At 46.5% G+C, this 16,487-nt stretch overlaps 1 pseudogene; it reads left to right on the top strand.

Annotated features, from left to right (window-relative positions):
* The window catches only part of LOC125518183, a 6,825-nt pseudogene extending 5,006 nt beyond the window's left edge, over positions 1-1,819 (top strand).
* Positions 1,820-16,487: the final 14,668 nt, after the last annotated feature.

Genomic DNA, 16,487 nt, shown 5'->3' with positions numbered 1-16,487 from the left:
GCTGCAAGTATAGGCCAGCCATGCAGGCATTTCGCCCCGGCCCGTGACCAAAATCCAAACCACCGGAGCGGAGATGAGGGGACAAGTCATTGGCTGAGTCCACCACTTCTGGAAGGAAAGCCACACCCATCGTTGATGAAGAAAGTGCAACCTAGAGAAGAAGAGAGTAAAACCTTTGAATTTCCAAGTCCTCACGTCCTCCGGGGCAAGTTTCAGCATTGTCCTTTGTGGAGAAATTCTTGATCCCTAGGATTTCATTCACGGGTGTCATTGGGGAAGAGAGGGTAGAGACAAATAGAGAGATAGAGATATAGAGGAGAGAAAGGAAGAGAATTCTTTTCTCGAGGTGGGGAAGGTCTGGTTCAAACATAGCTAAAAATGGAGATGGGGAATGAGTCGTGGGGGACTAAGATGGCTCCTTTTATTTTTTTTGGGATAAGTATCCCTATTTTTCTCAGTCTTCCCTGGGCCTCTGTATATCTCCTGGAGAGTGAGGAATAAAAGAAGTGTTGCCAAATAATGTGAAAAGAGTACCTTAAAGGGTGCTCATATTTTACACAACCTCTCAAAAAATTTATCAGCCTCCTCTCGATTTTAATTTTTTTTCTAGAAGTTTCCAACGCCTTCTGTCAATTTTCCAAATAATCTTAAAAAATACGAAATATTTTCGTAATTTTATAGTGGTCTAGGGACCTGTCCCTATTTTTGTTTCCAAAAATCGAGTTTTCTTTGCAAATTTGAAGATCTATCGGAAATAAAAAATATTTTTGCACAATAACCTGTTTTTGGTCGAATTCGCCCCTCGCGGGCTATTATTTGGCCTGTTGACCCAGACAGCGAGCTAGGATGCCTAGCCGGCTCCGAAGCGGTATACACCAATCGGATGATGCGCTGGGGGAGGGAGGGAGGGGAGGGGTGCCACATCGCCTTGATTGAACCATAGCTCTACTTAGTGCAAGTTTCCTAAATATCTAGCATACATGAGTAGTTTGCCTATGGAGACGTTTATTTGTATAAGAATAAAAAACGATGTGTATTATCCATAACACTATAGTAACGTAGAAAATTATTTGAAGGCATTCATAGCTGAAACCAATTGTTACCTTGTGTATAACTAGAATGGCGGAAGATATCATTTATAAAATAATATTTCATTTGGACAATCATGAATTTGTATCATTTTAACAAATTTACATGTAGCAAGGATGTTATCATGTATTGTTGCATTCATATTCCTTATAAAATTCAAATGAATGTTGCTGGATGTGCGTAGAACATTGATGTTTTTATGAAATTTTTATGATCAGATTTCTGTTCTTGGTTTCGATCAATATATGAGAGTTGTTTCCCTTAATAGTTTCTAAAGAGTTATTCCAATTTTTTTATTTATTTTTCACAAGTTCATTCATTTGTACAAGAAGTATACTTTTTGTTTAGTAAATATTTCATTTTATGCTTCTAGAATCCGATTTCATGACAGTAAACTATACTTGCAGGGCACAAGCTCCTTAAGCCTGCAGTTATATGTGAGCCAGATATAACCATGATGACTAGATCAGAGGATGACGACTGCCTAATCCTCACGAGCGATGGCTTGTGGGATGTCATCGAGAACCAGATTGCCTGCAATGCCGTGAGGAACTGCCTAGAATTTGAAAACAAGAACAACCAAGGTGCTCCTAGACGGGGTGCACTGATAAGACAAGAGGAAGAGGTTGGCTGCAACAATGCTGCAACCCTCCTAAAGAACATGGCAATCTGCAAGCATAGCCAGGATGACATTAGTGTTGTCGTACTTGATCTGAAGGCGAGAGGTTAGCTAGGAATACTGCATGAGGTCATCATCTCCTTTGCAGCTTAGATTTGATGTGGATAAAACATTGCCATGGTTAGAGATTTATAATAGACATGGATGATTAGAAATGTACAAAAAATGTTGGTCACATATATCTTCATTGCTTAGTGTTCCCATTAGTTTTTTCCGTGGTAGCTTTGTTTGTGGTTTTCACTCAAACCTGCTGAACTCATCTCATACAAGTTTGGTGTTTGCATTTAGCACTCAAGCAAAAATGTGCTTGTGTGTTACACCCACCAGAGCTCTGGTATTACCTGGCTTAGGCCCATTTTTTTGCTTGAGTGGTAACTACAAATTTGAAGCAGGGTGCAGGCCTAATGGGCTAATACGAAACAAGGTAGTTGCTCCACAAAACAAAAACGGAACTACTTTGGATGGTGGAACTCGTTGTTAACGGATACCCCTAGAAAAGCACTGAACTCTCGTGGCGATAAGTAGCGCTAAAGTTTTGGTGAACTTTTTCACAGAGGGACGCTGGGGAGATGATGTACAGTTTATTTTTCGTGAGATCTGGATTCCAAAATAAAATATTTTGCAACCTGAGCATCCAAATTATGAACTGGTTCCATCATTGTGTTCCCCGCATTGACATATTTGAAATTAGATCAGATCTTAATAGATTTTGACGAAATCATTTTTGAGCATAATTTTTACTCCAAAAGATAATAAACATGTGCTTCCAATGGTAACAAAGTTGTATTTCACACTCAAACATACTTGTACTTCCCATGTGGGTAGTCTACTCGTGCCTAGAGTAAGTTTTGCTCTCTACTTAGTAACTCTACTATGTGACGTTGAAGACACATGTGTGCTTCATGGCCAAGCGCACATGTGCTTTGCATGTTATAGATGCCAAGCACAAATGTGCTGCAGTTTTAACCTATACTCCTGACTTGTAGCAACTTGTACTCCTCAATGCAACATGTAGCTAATCAGTTAGTCAATACAACGGAACTATACTACAAACATGGGAAATTTGGGTACGGGGCTTCTAGGAAAACGTAGAAAGCAATTCATAAGAAAAACAAGGGAGAAAACAACACTTGGCTCCTCTGCGAGCCCCTAGCTTACCCCGTGCTCCACAAGTGACAAGTTCCAAGCGCGCCACCGGTAGCCCAGCAAGGGGATACCCCTGATTAGTTGTTCCCAGGTATCTTGTGTCTAATTCTATGTACCTAAGGGAGTCATTGTCACTAACTTATTTTTCACAACATGCAACCATGCCGCCTCATCATACAACTATGAATAGGATAATGCCCACCTCACCATGCATTCATGCATGGTAAAAGGGCCACCACAACATTCAACCATGCATGAGAAAATGTTTTTCATTTATATTCAATAAATATAGTTACAACTATACATAATCCAATATAATAAGTCATATGACACTACAATTTTCGTTCTCATGTTATCAACTAAAATTTTCATCAACTGCCGCTCTATAGATCATTACAAAGAAATAACACGGGATATCCTCTATTACAAAGAAATTCGTGAACCAACAATGGATCATTAATTTCCTATTTCATCCCATGGCTGACAATTTTTGGCAAATCCTTTTCCAACTGCCGCTCTTAGAGAACTTCGTCTCCACTAAACCCTCTTATTGTTCCATTTTTGCCTCAAATTAATTAACATGAGCGTCAACTTCATCTAGGCTGCTCGCTATCCATCTCACTCTTCTCGCATGTGGTTCCTCAATCTCGAGGACATGCCATCTCTGTAGCACCCCATGTTGATGGATCACCGTTTCCACTACAAGAGAGCACTGATGGCACATTACGACATTAGATGGCCGCGGTTCCCATCGCCCATGGAGGATTGCCACACCAAGCTTCAGAAGATTATTGTTGCCGCCCTTACCTGAAATGCATTACCTCTTTGGGAACAACAATGACATGCAACAACACGTCGGCCGACTGCATGAATTGACCCCATAACTTCCTTATCCAACCTAGGTTCTAATTCATCTCATTTTCTCTTTATTTTTGTATAATCAAAAATCAGTTAAATGAAAAAAATTGGTCTCTACGTTGTGCCTATGTTTTAGTTTGTGTCATCCCAGCGGGTGTGCTTCCATTGTGTTGCTAGCATGTCCCGTGGGTCCTCCATGTCGCTTGCTAGGTGTACCACATACTTTGATGGTTCTGCACGTGTTCCTTTACCACGAAGGTGGAGCAGGTGGTGGGTGTGTGGCCAACGTTGGTGGAATATAGCCATATGCATTATGCCTAGGCGCATAGAAACTAACAATGATATATTTTTGTTGTCGCAAGCAATTTCTATCGACGCAAATTCTTTTTTTGGGCATACACTTATAATATTTTAAGCAATGTTTTACAAAATATTGCCGCAGCAGCCGATTCTTCCTCCCGTTTTGTAGCATATTCTTGCAGACTTCCAGATGTCCGCCCATCTATGGTCACCGTTGACTTGAAGATAGGTTCATGATGCAGACCAGTCTGAGTGGTGTTATACAAATGTAAATCTTTCTGTAGGTCTTGAGCATAATTTCGTAACTGAGACTTGTAAGATAGATGTATTTCTGCAATATATAAATAAATTAGTGAGTACCACAAATATAGAAGAAACATGTGTAAACGATCATCAGGAACATTTTTAGTGGCAGGAATAAAAACGTCACAACGGCGTGATAGACACGAAAAAGAAATCAAATCAATTTTTGGCATGAGGGGCATTTATATAGGTAGTAAAGGCCAATAGAGAACAGAAAAAACATAAGAATAATTTTCAATAGCCAATAAGCTATCCATTTCTACTAGACGCTCTCTGAGTAGCTAGCAATATTTTTCTCGAATATGCACGAGTGTGCATATCATATATTAAAGAAGAAAGGCAAAAGAATGCCTCCACCATAGTTACATTAGCAACATAACACGCTACTCCTCACGACTTCCCCGCCTTGCTAGCATACTGAAGAAGGGGCTTAATTACATTCCCTTTCAGTAGGCCCACCGACACCCACACCAAACCCTCTAATCTTATAAGGCGAAACAGCAACTCAACGGACAACTGTGCACCATCAAAGCCTACGACATTCATGTGCTTCCGGATCTCCCACATTGTAAGCCCACAGATGGTGCGAAGGTCCTTTATGATCATGTTGTTAGGCCCTTGCTTACTGATCAGCCAAGGGTGAGGGAATCATGTTGGGACGGCGCCCACTCAAGCCGCCCCAAAGCCCCACAGATAATAGTCCCATCTTGTCCTTGCAAGCACACACGTGAGAAATAGATGATTAATCGTTTCCTCTTCCTGGTCATGTTGGGACGGCGCCCACTCCGTCCGCCCAAAAGAGTAGCTTGCAACCAAAAGGGCTTAAACATTCATTTAACAGTTGACACCACTTATCTATGCCAATATAAAAAGACCTAAATGGGTAGATCCAAAATATCTTGACCGTCAAATCATGTTATCTAGCGGTTTAAATCGCTCCAATGTGGAGCACCAAACATGTTTAACGCTCTAATTACCCACCACATTGGCTATAAACACGTTTTGACTCAACGCTATCCTCCCATGAAATCTGCAATGTAATTATTATCCTACCATTCCCGCGAAAAAAGTAATTGATATCTTACCAAATACCAACGGTGTACGCCGGCGTCGCCCACCGCGGCTGCTAGCATAGGTTGTTCAGACCGAGCTTGTACATCATCGATCGCGTCGCGTAGGAGCGGGCTAGATCAGAAACAGGAAACGGGATTGAAGCTGGGAAGGGAAGGGTTTCCTCGGGGCTTCGATCTGATCTGCGCGCGGCTGCGTTTCGGCCGGCCTCGTGTGCACTAATTGGACGCGCCAGCAAGCACTACTGTGTTTCTTTCTTTCTTTGGATTTGGAAGTCTGCTGACAGCTTTGCAGAGGGTGATGTTCACTGTTAAATGCATGTTGGGAGCTGTCAATTCCAATTAATGCCGTGAAACTGGAAGGTTTTTATTTCTGTCGTTTCCCATTTTTTATGCTTTCCTTTTAACACTCCCCAAATACGTACCTCAGTTCAGCTTGGGAAATTTTAAAATTTCCAGATTTCAATGAACATGTTTGTTTGGGACATGGTTCGACACACGCACCCGTTATGAATAGTAAATTCAGAAAAAAATATGTACTGACTTTTTTCCAAAAAATCTGAATTTTTTTCCGCATACATGATTTACCACTCTACTCGCATATGAAATTTCAGAAACAAATGACACCCACTGGATTCAGTGGCGTCCCTACACATAACCGGAGGGTTCAGTGGGGTCCCTAAATTACTGAGGTGCCCACACACCTTATCCAGGTGCTACACATAATCAGAGGGTTCAGTGACGTCCCTAAATTACGTCGAGGAAGGAGATGTCTCCAACGGTGGCGGCAGTATGGCCAATGGCTTTCATGTCGAGGTCGGAGCTTGTGCAGGTTCAGCAGAAGATGATGGTCATTTTTATGCATAACTGTTTTGACAAATATGTGATGCAAACTTTTTGAGAAATTTGTGATTAACATTTTTTAAGTACACGATGAATATTTTTTTAAATACAAATAACTTTCTTTAAATATGCAGTGAATATGTTTTGATCCGGGCGCCGAGATCCCCGCCGCCACCTTCCCCTGCACCCGCCCGGGCTTTGCCGATGGCCGTCTCTGGTGGCAGCGAGGGAGGGAAGGGGGACAAGGTGAGGCGGCGCGATGAAAGATCAGATCGGCCCCGATGCGCCCGGGAGGCAACACGAGGGCCACATGGGAGGGACGGCGTCATGGGCTATGTCAGTTTGATCAATGAGTAATCAAGTTTTTTCCCCAAAAGAAAAGAAAATAAAAAAATGAAAGATACTCCCTCCATCCCATAATATAAGAGCATTTTTCACAGTAGAGTAGTGTAAATAACACTTATATTATGGGACGGAGGGAGTCGAAGATAATGATGCTAAAATATTAAAAACGAGTAGAAATTAATTACGAGTAATAAATGGATAAACATGTGTCTGTCGCCTGCCGCCGTGTAGCCACAATTCCATATATCGTGTCCGTTACACAAAACTGGTTCGCTCCCAAAGACCAGATTTCTTTTCTTCTTCATCCCCCAGCTTTCATCCGCCCCTTGTGTGTTCGTTTCTTTCCCACAAGTCTTGCTTGGTAGCGAATTCTCTGCTGCTTTAGGGCCCTCGCCTATTCTAATCAATATGCTCCCTTCAGTGATCGTCGATCTGTAGTTATGGCCAACGCGGGTGTCAACAATGTTCCCGCCGCCGGCAAGTGGGGAGCCGCCCCCGCCATGGCCTCCGTGGAAGGCGAGGCGCAGTCCCCACCGCCCTCGTCCGGGTACAACACATCGTCGGAGTCGGAGGGGTTTCTGACAGGCACTGAGGAAGGGGATGGATCGGGTGTGGTGCTGGCGCCCCTGCTGCGGTGCTGCCAGCTGAAGCGGCGGCGGCGGCAGTGTGGTCCCTCTCTTATCGGTCCGCGTCGGAGTGGGGAATGGATCCGCGAAAGGGTATGGAGGACACCATATCGCTGCGCCCGGGCCGATAGCTACCCCATGCACTTCTTTGCCGTGTTCGACGGCCAGGGTGACCCCCCAGGTAACCTTCCAAGCCACCTCCAGGTCTAATGGTCAGCACCATCCACGCTCTTTCCGCAACACCTTTGATTGGCTTGCTACATCGTGGTGCTGTGTCGGCCCTGTGCAGGGACCAGATGCACGTCATACTTGTGGAGGAGCTGGTAGGCACGGTAATAGACTACCCGAAGGAGCACCCGAAAAAGGCTGACGAGGCGGAGCGTCGTGCGTGGGAGGCGGCGCTGAAGCGGAGCTTCGAGCGGGCGGACGCGCTGGGGATGGGGCGGTCGGCACCGGGATGGCCCATCATGGGGTCCACCCACCGCCGTGGTGGATCTCCTGGTCCGCGGCAGAATCCTCGTCAAAATAATTCCGGCACCCCAGATCAGATCCCCAGGAGCACACATCAGACCCGAACCGTCCGTTGTACCTTCGTCAACTCGTGGACCGAGGCGTGCGTGGCCATGCCTCGGATCGGCCCCGGGCCAGATCACAGCGGAGAAACTTTTAACGACCCGCGGGCGGCCGCTAAGCAAACGAATCTCTATCTCCAACCAAAGTTCCGTTAAATAAAAGGTGATTATCAGGGAGACCGGTGGAGGATTTAGCAAATCTTGGTGTCAGGGTCAGAGTTACCTACACTTTAGAGACATACATACATGCTTTGTTTCCATGCATTAACATTGGCTTTGTACAATATACAAAGAATCAAAAGTTTGTGTAGAACACTTTTTACCAAATATGTGATCCACATTTTCTTTCAGAAATATGCAATGAACATGTTTTTTGCAAATATGTGATGAACTTTTTTTAAAAATATGCGATGGACAGTTTTTCAAGTACACGATGAATATTTCAAGATACACATGCTCGATCCATGCGTTTCTTTATACACAAAACTGCTTCGGGAGTGCTCCAGTCTTCGTCCTCTGCTGCTTCGGTCTTCCTCCACAAAAATTAGGAGAAAGTACAGCTGAGCGCTCCAGTCTTCCTCTGTATTTATGGCCAGCGCCGCCGGCGAGTCGGGAGCCAACCCTGCCATGGCCTTGGAGGAAGGTGAGGTCCAGTCCTCACCTCTCTTATCCGGGTACTACGCATCCTTGGAGGAGTCAGATGGCGACGTCACGGGCCCAGAGAAAGGGGAGAACTCCCGCATGGTGGCGGTTCTCCTGCACAGCCCGCTGAAGCGACGGCAGCGGCTATGTGGCCCATGTGGCCCATGGCGTTCGGGTCGGCATCGGAGAAGGGGTTGTGCCCGTTCTTCTGCGCCTGCGCTGACCGCTCGCCCATGCACTTCTTCGCCGTCTTCGACGGCCATGGCGGCCCCAAGGTAACCTCCCCACTCCTCACCTAGTCATTTCTTAACTTGGCCAGACTAGGAAACCTTCCACGCCATATCTAGGTTGAGTGCTCGACACATAAACACCCTACCTTACACATTTGATTTGCTTGGTACGTGGCGATGCAGGTGTCGGCACTGTACAGGGAACAGATGCACGCCATCATGGGGGAGGAGCTGGCCGGCCCAGGAAATGACGAAGAGGCGGAGTGTCGTGCATGGGAGGCGGTGCTGAACCGGAGCTTCGAGCTGGCGTATGCACTGGGGATGGGGCTGACGATTTGGCGGACGCACTGCCATGGTGGTGCTTCTGGTCCGCGGCAGCATCCTGGTGGCCAACTGCGGCGACTCCCACGCCGTGCTCTGCCCCGCCGGTGATGCGCATTGTCTTTTTCTCCTTTGGAAAAATTTTGAGCTTGATGAGACGTGGATATGGTTGGAGCGGACAGACGAGAGGGCGCGCGTCAAGCCGGCCGGAGGTAAAGTGTGGCGCACCAACGACGGGCAGGTGCAGGATTGGGGGGCTTGCCATGTCGCGGGCTTCAGGTACGTACGTATTACTACTGTATCAAAGGCGTGTAGTTTGTTTGGTTCTTATGCACACATTTTGAAATACATGGTAAACATTTTTTAAGTACATGATGAACATCAAATATGTGTTGAACACTTTCTCAAATAGAAGATGAACATTTTTCAAATATGTGTTGAACACATTTTCAAATATCCGTTGAACACCTTTTCAAGTACATCATGAATACTTTTCTCAATACATTATGAATATATTTTTTTCATATACGCGATGAACTTTTTTTCCATACGAGTGTGGTGCAAAAACACTTCACGCTAGAAATTTTTTCCTCTTCATCCTGCAGCCTTCCTCGTCTTCTGCAAATTAGTATCACGTCCGTTGTAGGGGGAGCTAGAGGCGTTCACTGATCCAAGTACATGCTACACACTTGCGGATGTACGGCGCAAAATTGGAGTTGGTGGGCCTACCCAGCCCGTTTACAATCCACCCCCCGGGCATTACGTGCCGTTTGAACCTCTGGCAGGCTTTTATTGAGCCAAAACATCGTAGCAATCTAGCCAAGTTGAACACCAGACTAATTGGTGTTGAGCAAAAGGGTTAGTTTGGGTTAAATTTTTAGACAAGAGGGTTTTTTTGGAGGGACATGGGTTATTTTTTATGCTGAACATTTTAGAGAGATCCAGTTTGTCAACTCTCACTAAATGAAGTGAGTGAATCAATACAGTTTTTACTCAGTTCTTGAATATTGAAATCCAAGGTGGTGATGAATGTGTTTATTACTAATACATATAAATTCCAAAGGATGTTAGTGCTGATATAGAGGTTAGACGGTGCAAGTAAAATGCCTCCCATGAGAATAAAAAAAAAATATCAAACAAACCATAAGCATTTGCTCTTATCTTTTTTGCTTCTTGACGTATTGCCACTAGGGCAGTTGCCGCAGCAGCCGATTCTGCCTCCCTTTTTGTAGCATATTCTTGCAGACTTCCAGATGTCCGCCCATCTATGGTCACCGTTGACTTGAAGATAGGTTCATGATGCAGACCAGTCTGAGTGGTGTTATACAAATGTAAATCTTTCTGTAGGTCTTCAGCATAATTTCGTAACTGTGACTTGTAAGATAGATGTATTTCTGCAATATATAAATAAATTAGTGAGTACCACAAATATAGAAGAAACATGTGTAAACGATCATCATGAACATTTTTAGTGGCAGGAATAAAAACGTCACAACGGCGTGATAGACACGAAAAAGAAATCAAATCAATTTTTGGCATGAGGGGCATTTATATAGGTAGTAAAGGCCAGTCAAGAGAACATAAAAAACAAAAGAATAATTTTCAATAGCCAATAAGCTATCCATTTCTACTAGACGCTCTCTGAGTAGCTAGCAATATTTTTCTCGAATATGCACGAGTGTGCATATCATATATTAAGAAGAAAGGCAAAAGAATGCCTCCACCATAGTTACATTAGCAACATAACACGCTACTCCTCACGACTTTCCCGCCTTGCTAGCATACTGAAGAAGGGGCTTACATTCCCTTTCAGTAGGCCCACCGACACCCACACCAAACCCTCTAATCTTATACGGCGAAACAGCAACTCAACGGACAACCATGCACCGTCAAAGCCTACGGCATTCATGTGCTTCCAGATCTCCCACATTGTAAGCCCACAGATGGTGCGAAGGTCCTTTATGATCATGTTGTTAGGCCCTTGGTTACTGATCAGCCAAGGGTGAGGGAATCATGTTGGGGCGGCACCCACTCAGGCCGCCCCAAAGCCCCACAGATAATAGTCCCATCTTGTCCTTGCAAGCACACACGTGAGTAATAGATGATTAATCGTTTCCTCTTCCTGGTCATGTTGGGACGGCGCCCACTCCGGCCGCCCCAAAAGAGTAGCTTGCAACCAAAAGGGCTTAAACATTCATTTAACAGTTGACACCACTTATCTATGCCAATATAAAAAGACCTAAATGGGTAGATCCAAACCATCTTGACCGTCATATCATGTTATCTAGCGGTTTAAATCGCTCCAATGTGGAGCACCAAACATGTTTAACGCTCTAATTACCCACCACTGCAATTGGCTATAAACACGTTTTGACTCAACGCTATCCTCCCATGAAATCTGCAATGTAATTATTATCCTACCATTCCTGCGAAAAAAGTAATTGATATCTTACCAAATACCAACGTGCAATAGATATATCTTACCTAATATAACGTGCAACTAATATCCTACCTAATATAAACGTGCATTGCACGTACATTATTACTAGTATATATGGTGGTATGCAAACAACCGGCAACGTAACCCACTTATATGTATAGAGTCTGGATGTACTGTTAGCAAGTAAATCTTCTGTGATCTTGTCGAGCACGACGAGGCCCCATCAGTCGTGGCGGATCAGGTTCTTAGGAGTAGTCTCACGTCTGCTTTCGTAGTTGACTTAGAAGCTGCGACGGCGCATATATCTGGCACTAGCCGGAGCTCGAGGATCTTGAACAAAACAGGATCTAGCTAGCTAAGGCGCAAACATACTCACCGGAAAGTGGCTGCCGAGGGGCGGAGCGGCGACGGCGCATGCATCTAGCGCTAACAGGAGCCCTAAAATCTTGAACAAAACGAGATCTAGCTAGCTAGGGCGCATACATACTCACCGGTCAGTAGTTGCAGAGGTGACGAGGGGTGCTCCAACACTTCCCTGGCGGCGACGTCCTCCAAGGCTGCCCTTGCGGCGAGGTCCTGCGCCTGGATGAGTGTGCGGGACCCAGACTCTGGCCAGCTGAACTCAGCGCCACCGACGGAGGACCCTCGCGTGGGTCCTGACTGCGGCAGTGGAATGGAACCTTGACGCGTGGTCAGGGCCCTCGCACCGGTCGGTGTACGCCGGCGTCGCCCACCGCGGCTGCTGGCATAGGTTGTTCAGACCGAGCTTGTACATCATCGATCGCGTCGCGTAGGAGCGGGCTGGATCAGAAACAGGAAACGGGATTGAAGCTGGGAAGGGAAGGGTTTCCTCGGGGCTTCGATCTGATCTGCGCGCCGCTGCGTTTCGACCGGCCTCGTGTGCACTAATTGGACGCGCCAGCAAGCACTACTGCGTTTCTTTCTTTCTTTGGATTTCGAAGTCTGCTGACAGCTTTGCAGAGGGTGATGTTCACTGTTAAACGCATGTTGGGAGCTGTCAATTCCAATTAATGCCGTGAAACTGGAAGGTTTTTATTTCTGTCGTTTCCCATTTTTTATGCTTTCCTTTTAACACTCCCCAAATACGTACCTCAGTTCAGCTTGGGAAATTTTAAATTTTTGAGATTTCAATGAACATGTTTGTTTGGGACATGTTCGACACATGCACCCGTTATGAATAGTAAATTCAGAAATAAAATATGTACTGACTTTTTTCCAAAAGATCTGAATTTTTTTTCCGCATACATGATCTACCACTCTACTCGCATATGAAATTTCAGAAACAAATGACACCCACTGGATTCAGTGGCGTCCCTACACATAACCGGAGGGTTCAGTGGCGTCCCTAAATTACTGAGGTGCCCACACACCTTATCCAGGTGCTACACATAATCAGAGGGTTCAGTGGCGTCCCTAAATTACGTCGAGGAAGGAGATGTCTCCAACGGTGGCGGCAGTATGGCCAATGGCTTTCGTGTCGACGTCGGAGCTTGTGCAGGTTCAGCGGAAGATGATGGTCATTTTTATGCATAACTGTTTTGACAAATATGTGATGCAAACTTTTTCAGAAATTTGTGATTAACATTTTTTAAGTACATGATGAATATTTTTTAAATACAAATAACTTTCTTTAAATACGCAGTGAATATGTTTTGATTCGGGCGCCGAGATCCCCGCCGCCACCTTCCCCTGCACCCGCCCGGGCTTTGCGGATGGCCGTCTCTGGTGGCGGCGAGGGAGGGAAGGGGGACGAGGTGAGGCGGCGCGATGAAAGATCAGATCGCCCCCGATGCGCCCGGGAGGCAACACGAGGGCCACATGGGAGGGAGGGCGTCATCGGCTATGTCAGTTTGATCAATGAGTAATCAAGTTTTTTCCACAAAAGAAAAGAAAATAATAAATGAAAGATACTCCCTCCATCCCATAATATAAGAGCATTTTTCACAGTAGAGTAGTGTAAATAACACTTATATTATGGGACGGAGGGAGTCGAAGATAATAATGCTAAAATATTAAAAACGAGTAGAAATTAATTACGAGTAATAAATGGATAAACATGTGTCTGTCGCCTGCCGCCGTGTAGCCACAATTCCATATATCGTGTCCGTTACACAAAACTGGTTCGCTCCCAAAGACCGGATTTCTTTTCTTCTTCATCCCCCAGCTTTACTCCGCCCCTTATGTGGTCGTTTCTTTCCCACAAGTCTTGCTTGGTAGCGAATTCTCTTCTGCTTTAGGGCCCTCGCCTATTCTAATCAATCTGCTCCCTTTAGTGATCGTCGATCTGTAGTTATGGCCAACACGGGTGTCAACAATGTTCCCGCCGCCGGCAAGTGGGGAGCCGCCCCCGCCATGGCCTCCGTGGAAGGCGAGGCGCAGTCCCCACTGCCCTCATCCGGGTACAACACATCGTCGAAGCCGGAGGGGTTTCTGACAGGCACCGAGGAAGGGGATGGATCGGGTGTGGTGCTGGCGCCCCTGCCGCGGTGCTGCCAGCTGAAGCGGCGGCGGCGGCAGTGTGGTCCCTCTCTTTTCGGTCCGTGTCGGAGTGGGGGATGGATCCGCGAAAGGGTATCGAGGATGCCATATCGCTGCGCCCGGGCCGATAGCTACCCCATGAACTTCTTTGCCGTGTTCGACGGCCACGGCGACCCCCAGGTAACCTTCCAAGCCACCTCCAGGTCTAATGGTCGGCACCATCCACGCTCTTTCCGCTACACCTTTGATTTGCTTGCTACATCGTGGTGCAGTGTCGGCCCTCTGCAGGGACCAGATGCACGTCATACTTGTGGAGGAGCTGGTAGGCACGGTAACAGACTACCCGAAGGAGCACCCGGAAAAGGCTGACGAGGCGGAGCGTCGTGCGTGGGAGGCGGCGCTGAAGCGGGATGGCCCATCATGGGGTCCACCCACCATCGTGGTGGAGCTCCTGGTGCGCGCCAGAAACCTCATCGCCACCTGTGGAGACTCGCGCGCCGTGCTCTGCCGCGCTGGTAACGCCTAGCCACACTCCGAGAACCACAAGGTGATATTAATCGCGTCATGCGTATTGCCTTTCTCTCCTTTGGTATCGTCTGGCTATACGAATTTGAGCTTGATGCATAGATCTAGCTAGAGCCGCTGGTTGGGATGGTAGCGGGAGAAGAAGTGTGCACCCCCGCAGACGGGCAGCTGCGCGTGTGCGGAATGCTTGCCATGTCGTGTGGTTTGGATACAAGTTGTTCCGAGGCACACTCATACAACAAGTACTCCCTCTAGAAGAAAAGATAAAAGTCGTTTAGATCTCTTATATTTATTTACGGAAAGAAAGAAGTATTGCCTAAGCCTGGCACGGGACGACCTTGCGACCACAGTCAGAAATTGTTGCAATCAGGAACGGGCCGAGCGACCACAGACAGACAAGAGACAACAATCAATCTCAGACAGGGACCTCAGAGAGACTCACAGAAGAGCAAAAAATAACAACGGGAACTTACACATATCATGAGGCCTAGAGTGGACACGGTACTCTCTAGAAACGCCACGTCCGCTACACATATCACCGTAGATGATGGACAGCCAAAGCGGCCGGCCGTTCCTCGGTGAAATAATTCCAGCGCCCCAGATCAGATCCCTGGGAACACACGTCAGGTCCGAACCGCCCGTCGTACCTTCATGAACTCGTAGACGGTCATGCCTCAGATCGGCCCCGGGCCAGAGCACAGCGGAGAAACTTTTAACGACCCGCGGGCCGCCGCTAAGCAAGCTAATCTCTATCTCCGAACGACCACAGTTTCGTTAAATAAAAGGTGATTGTCAATGAGACCGGTGGAGGATTTAGCAAACCTTGGGGTCAGGGTCAGATTTACCTATACTTTAGATACATCCGTACACGTTTTGTTTGCATGCATTAACATTGGCTTTGTACATATCTATCTTATACAATATACGAAGAAACGAAAGTATGTGTTGAACACTTTTTAACAAATATGTGATCCAAATTTTCTTCCAGAAATATGCAATGAACATGTTTTTTGCAAATATGTATGTGATGAACATTTTTTTAGAAATATGTGATGGACAGTTTTTCAAGTACACGGTGAATATTTCAAGATACGCGTGCTCGATCCGTGCGTTTCTTTATAGACAAAACTGCTTCAGGAACGCTGCAGTCTTCCTCCTCTGCTGCTTCGGTCTTCCTCTACAAAAATTAAGCGGAAGTACAGCTGAGCGCTCCTGTCTTCCTCTGTAGTTATGGTCAGCGCCGCCGGCGAGTCGGGAGCCAACCCTGCCGTGGCCTTGGAGGAAGGTGAGGTCCAGTCCTCACCTCTCTTGTCCAGGTACTACGCATCCTTGGAGGAGTCAGAGGGTTACGTTACGGGCCTAGAGGAAGGGGAGAGCTCCCACATGGTGGCGGTGCAGGTGTCGGCGCTGTGCAGGGAACAGATGCACGCCATCTTGGTGGAGGAGCTGGCGTGTGAAATGCCGAAGAGGTGGAGTGTCGTGCGTGGGATGCAGGGCTGAACCGGAGCTTCGAGCTGGCGTATGCACTGACTGTTGATGGGGCTGACGAAGAGGCGGACGCACTGCCTTGGTGGCGCTTCTGGCCCGCGGCAGCATCCTGTTGGCATCCTGTTTTCCGAGGACCACAAGGTGAGATTAATCGCGTCATGCACATTGTCTTTTTCTCCTATGGGCAAATTTTGAGCTTGATGAGGCGTGGATATAGTTGGAGCGGGCGGACGAGAGGACGCATGTTAAGGCAGCCGGAGGCAAAGTGCGGCGCTCCAACGACGGGCAAGTGTGGGATTGGGGGGCTTGCCATGTCGCGGGCTTCAGGTACGAACATATTACTATTGTATCAAAGGCCTGTAGTTTGTTTGGTTCTTATGCACACGTTTTGAAATACGCGGTAAACATTTTTGAAGCACATGATCAACATCAAATATGTGTTGAACACTTTCTCAAATAGAAGATGAACATTTATCAAATATGTGTTGAACACTTTTTCAAATATCTGTTG

Source organism: Triticum urartu, chromosome 7 (assembly GCF_003073215.2).
Source record: "Triticum urartu cultivar G1812 chromosome 7, Tu2.1, whole genome shotgun sequence".
In the NCBI taxonomy this organism is placed as follows: domain Eukaryota; kingdom Viridiplantae; phylum Streptophyta; class Magnoliopsida; order Poales; family Poaceae; genus Triticum; species Triticum urartu.
The sequence above is the reverse complement of the archived record's forward strand: the minus strand, read 5'-3'. Positions and strand labels throughout refer to the sequence as shown.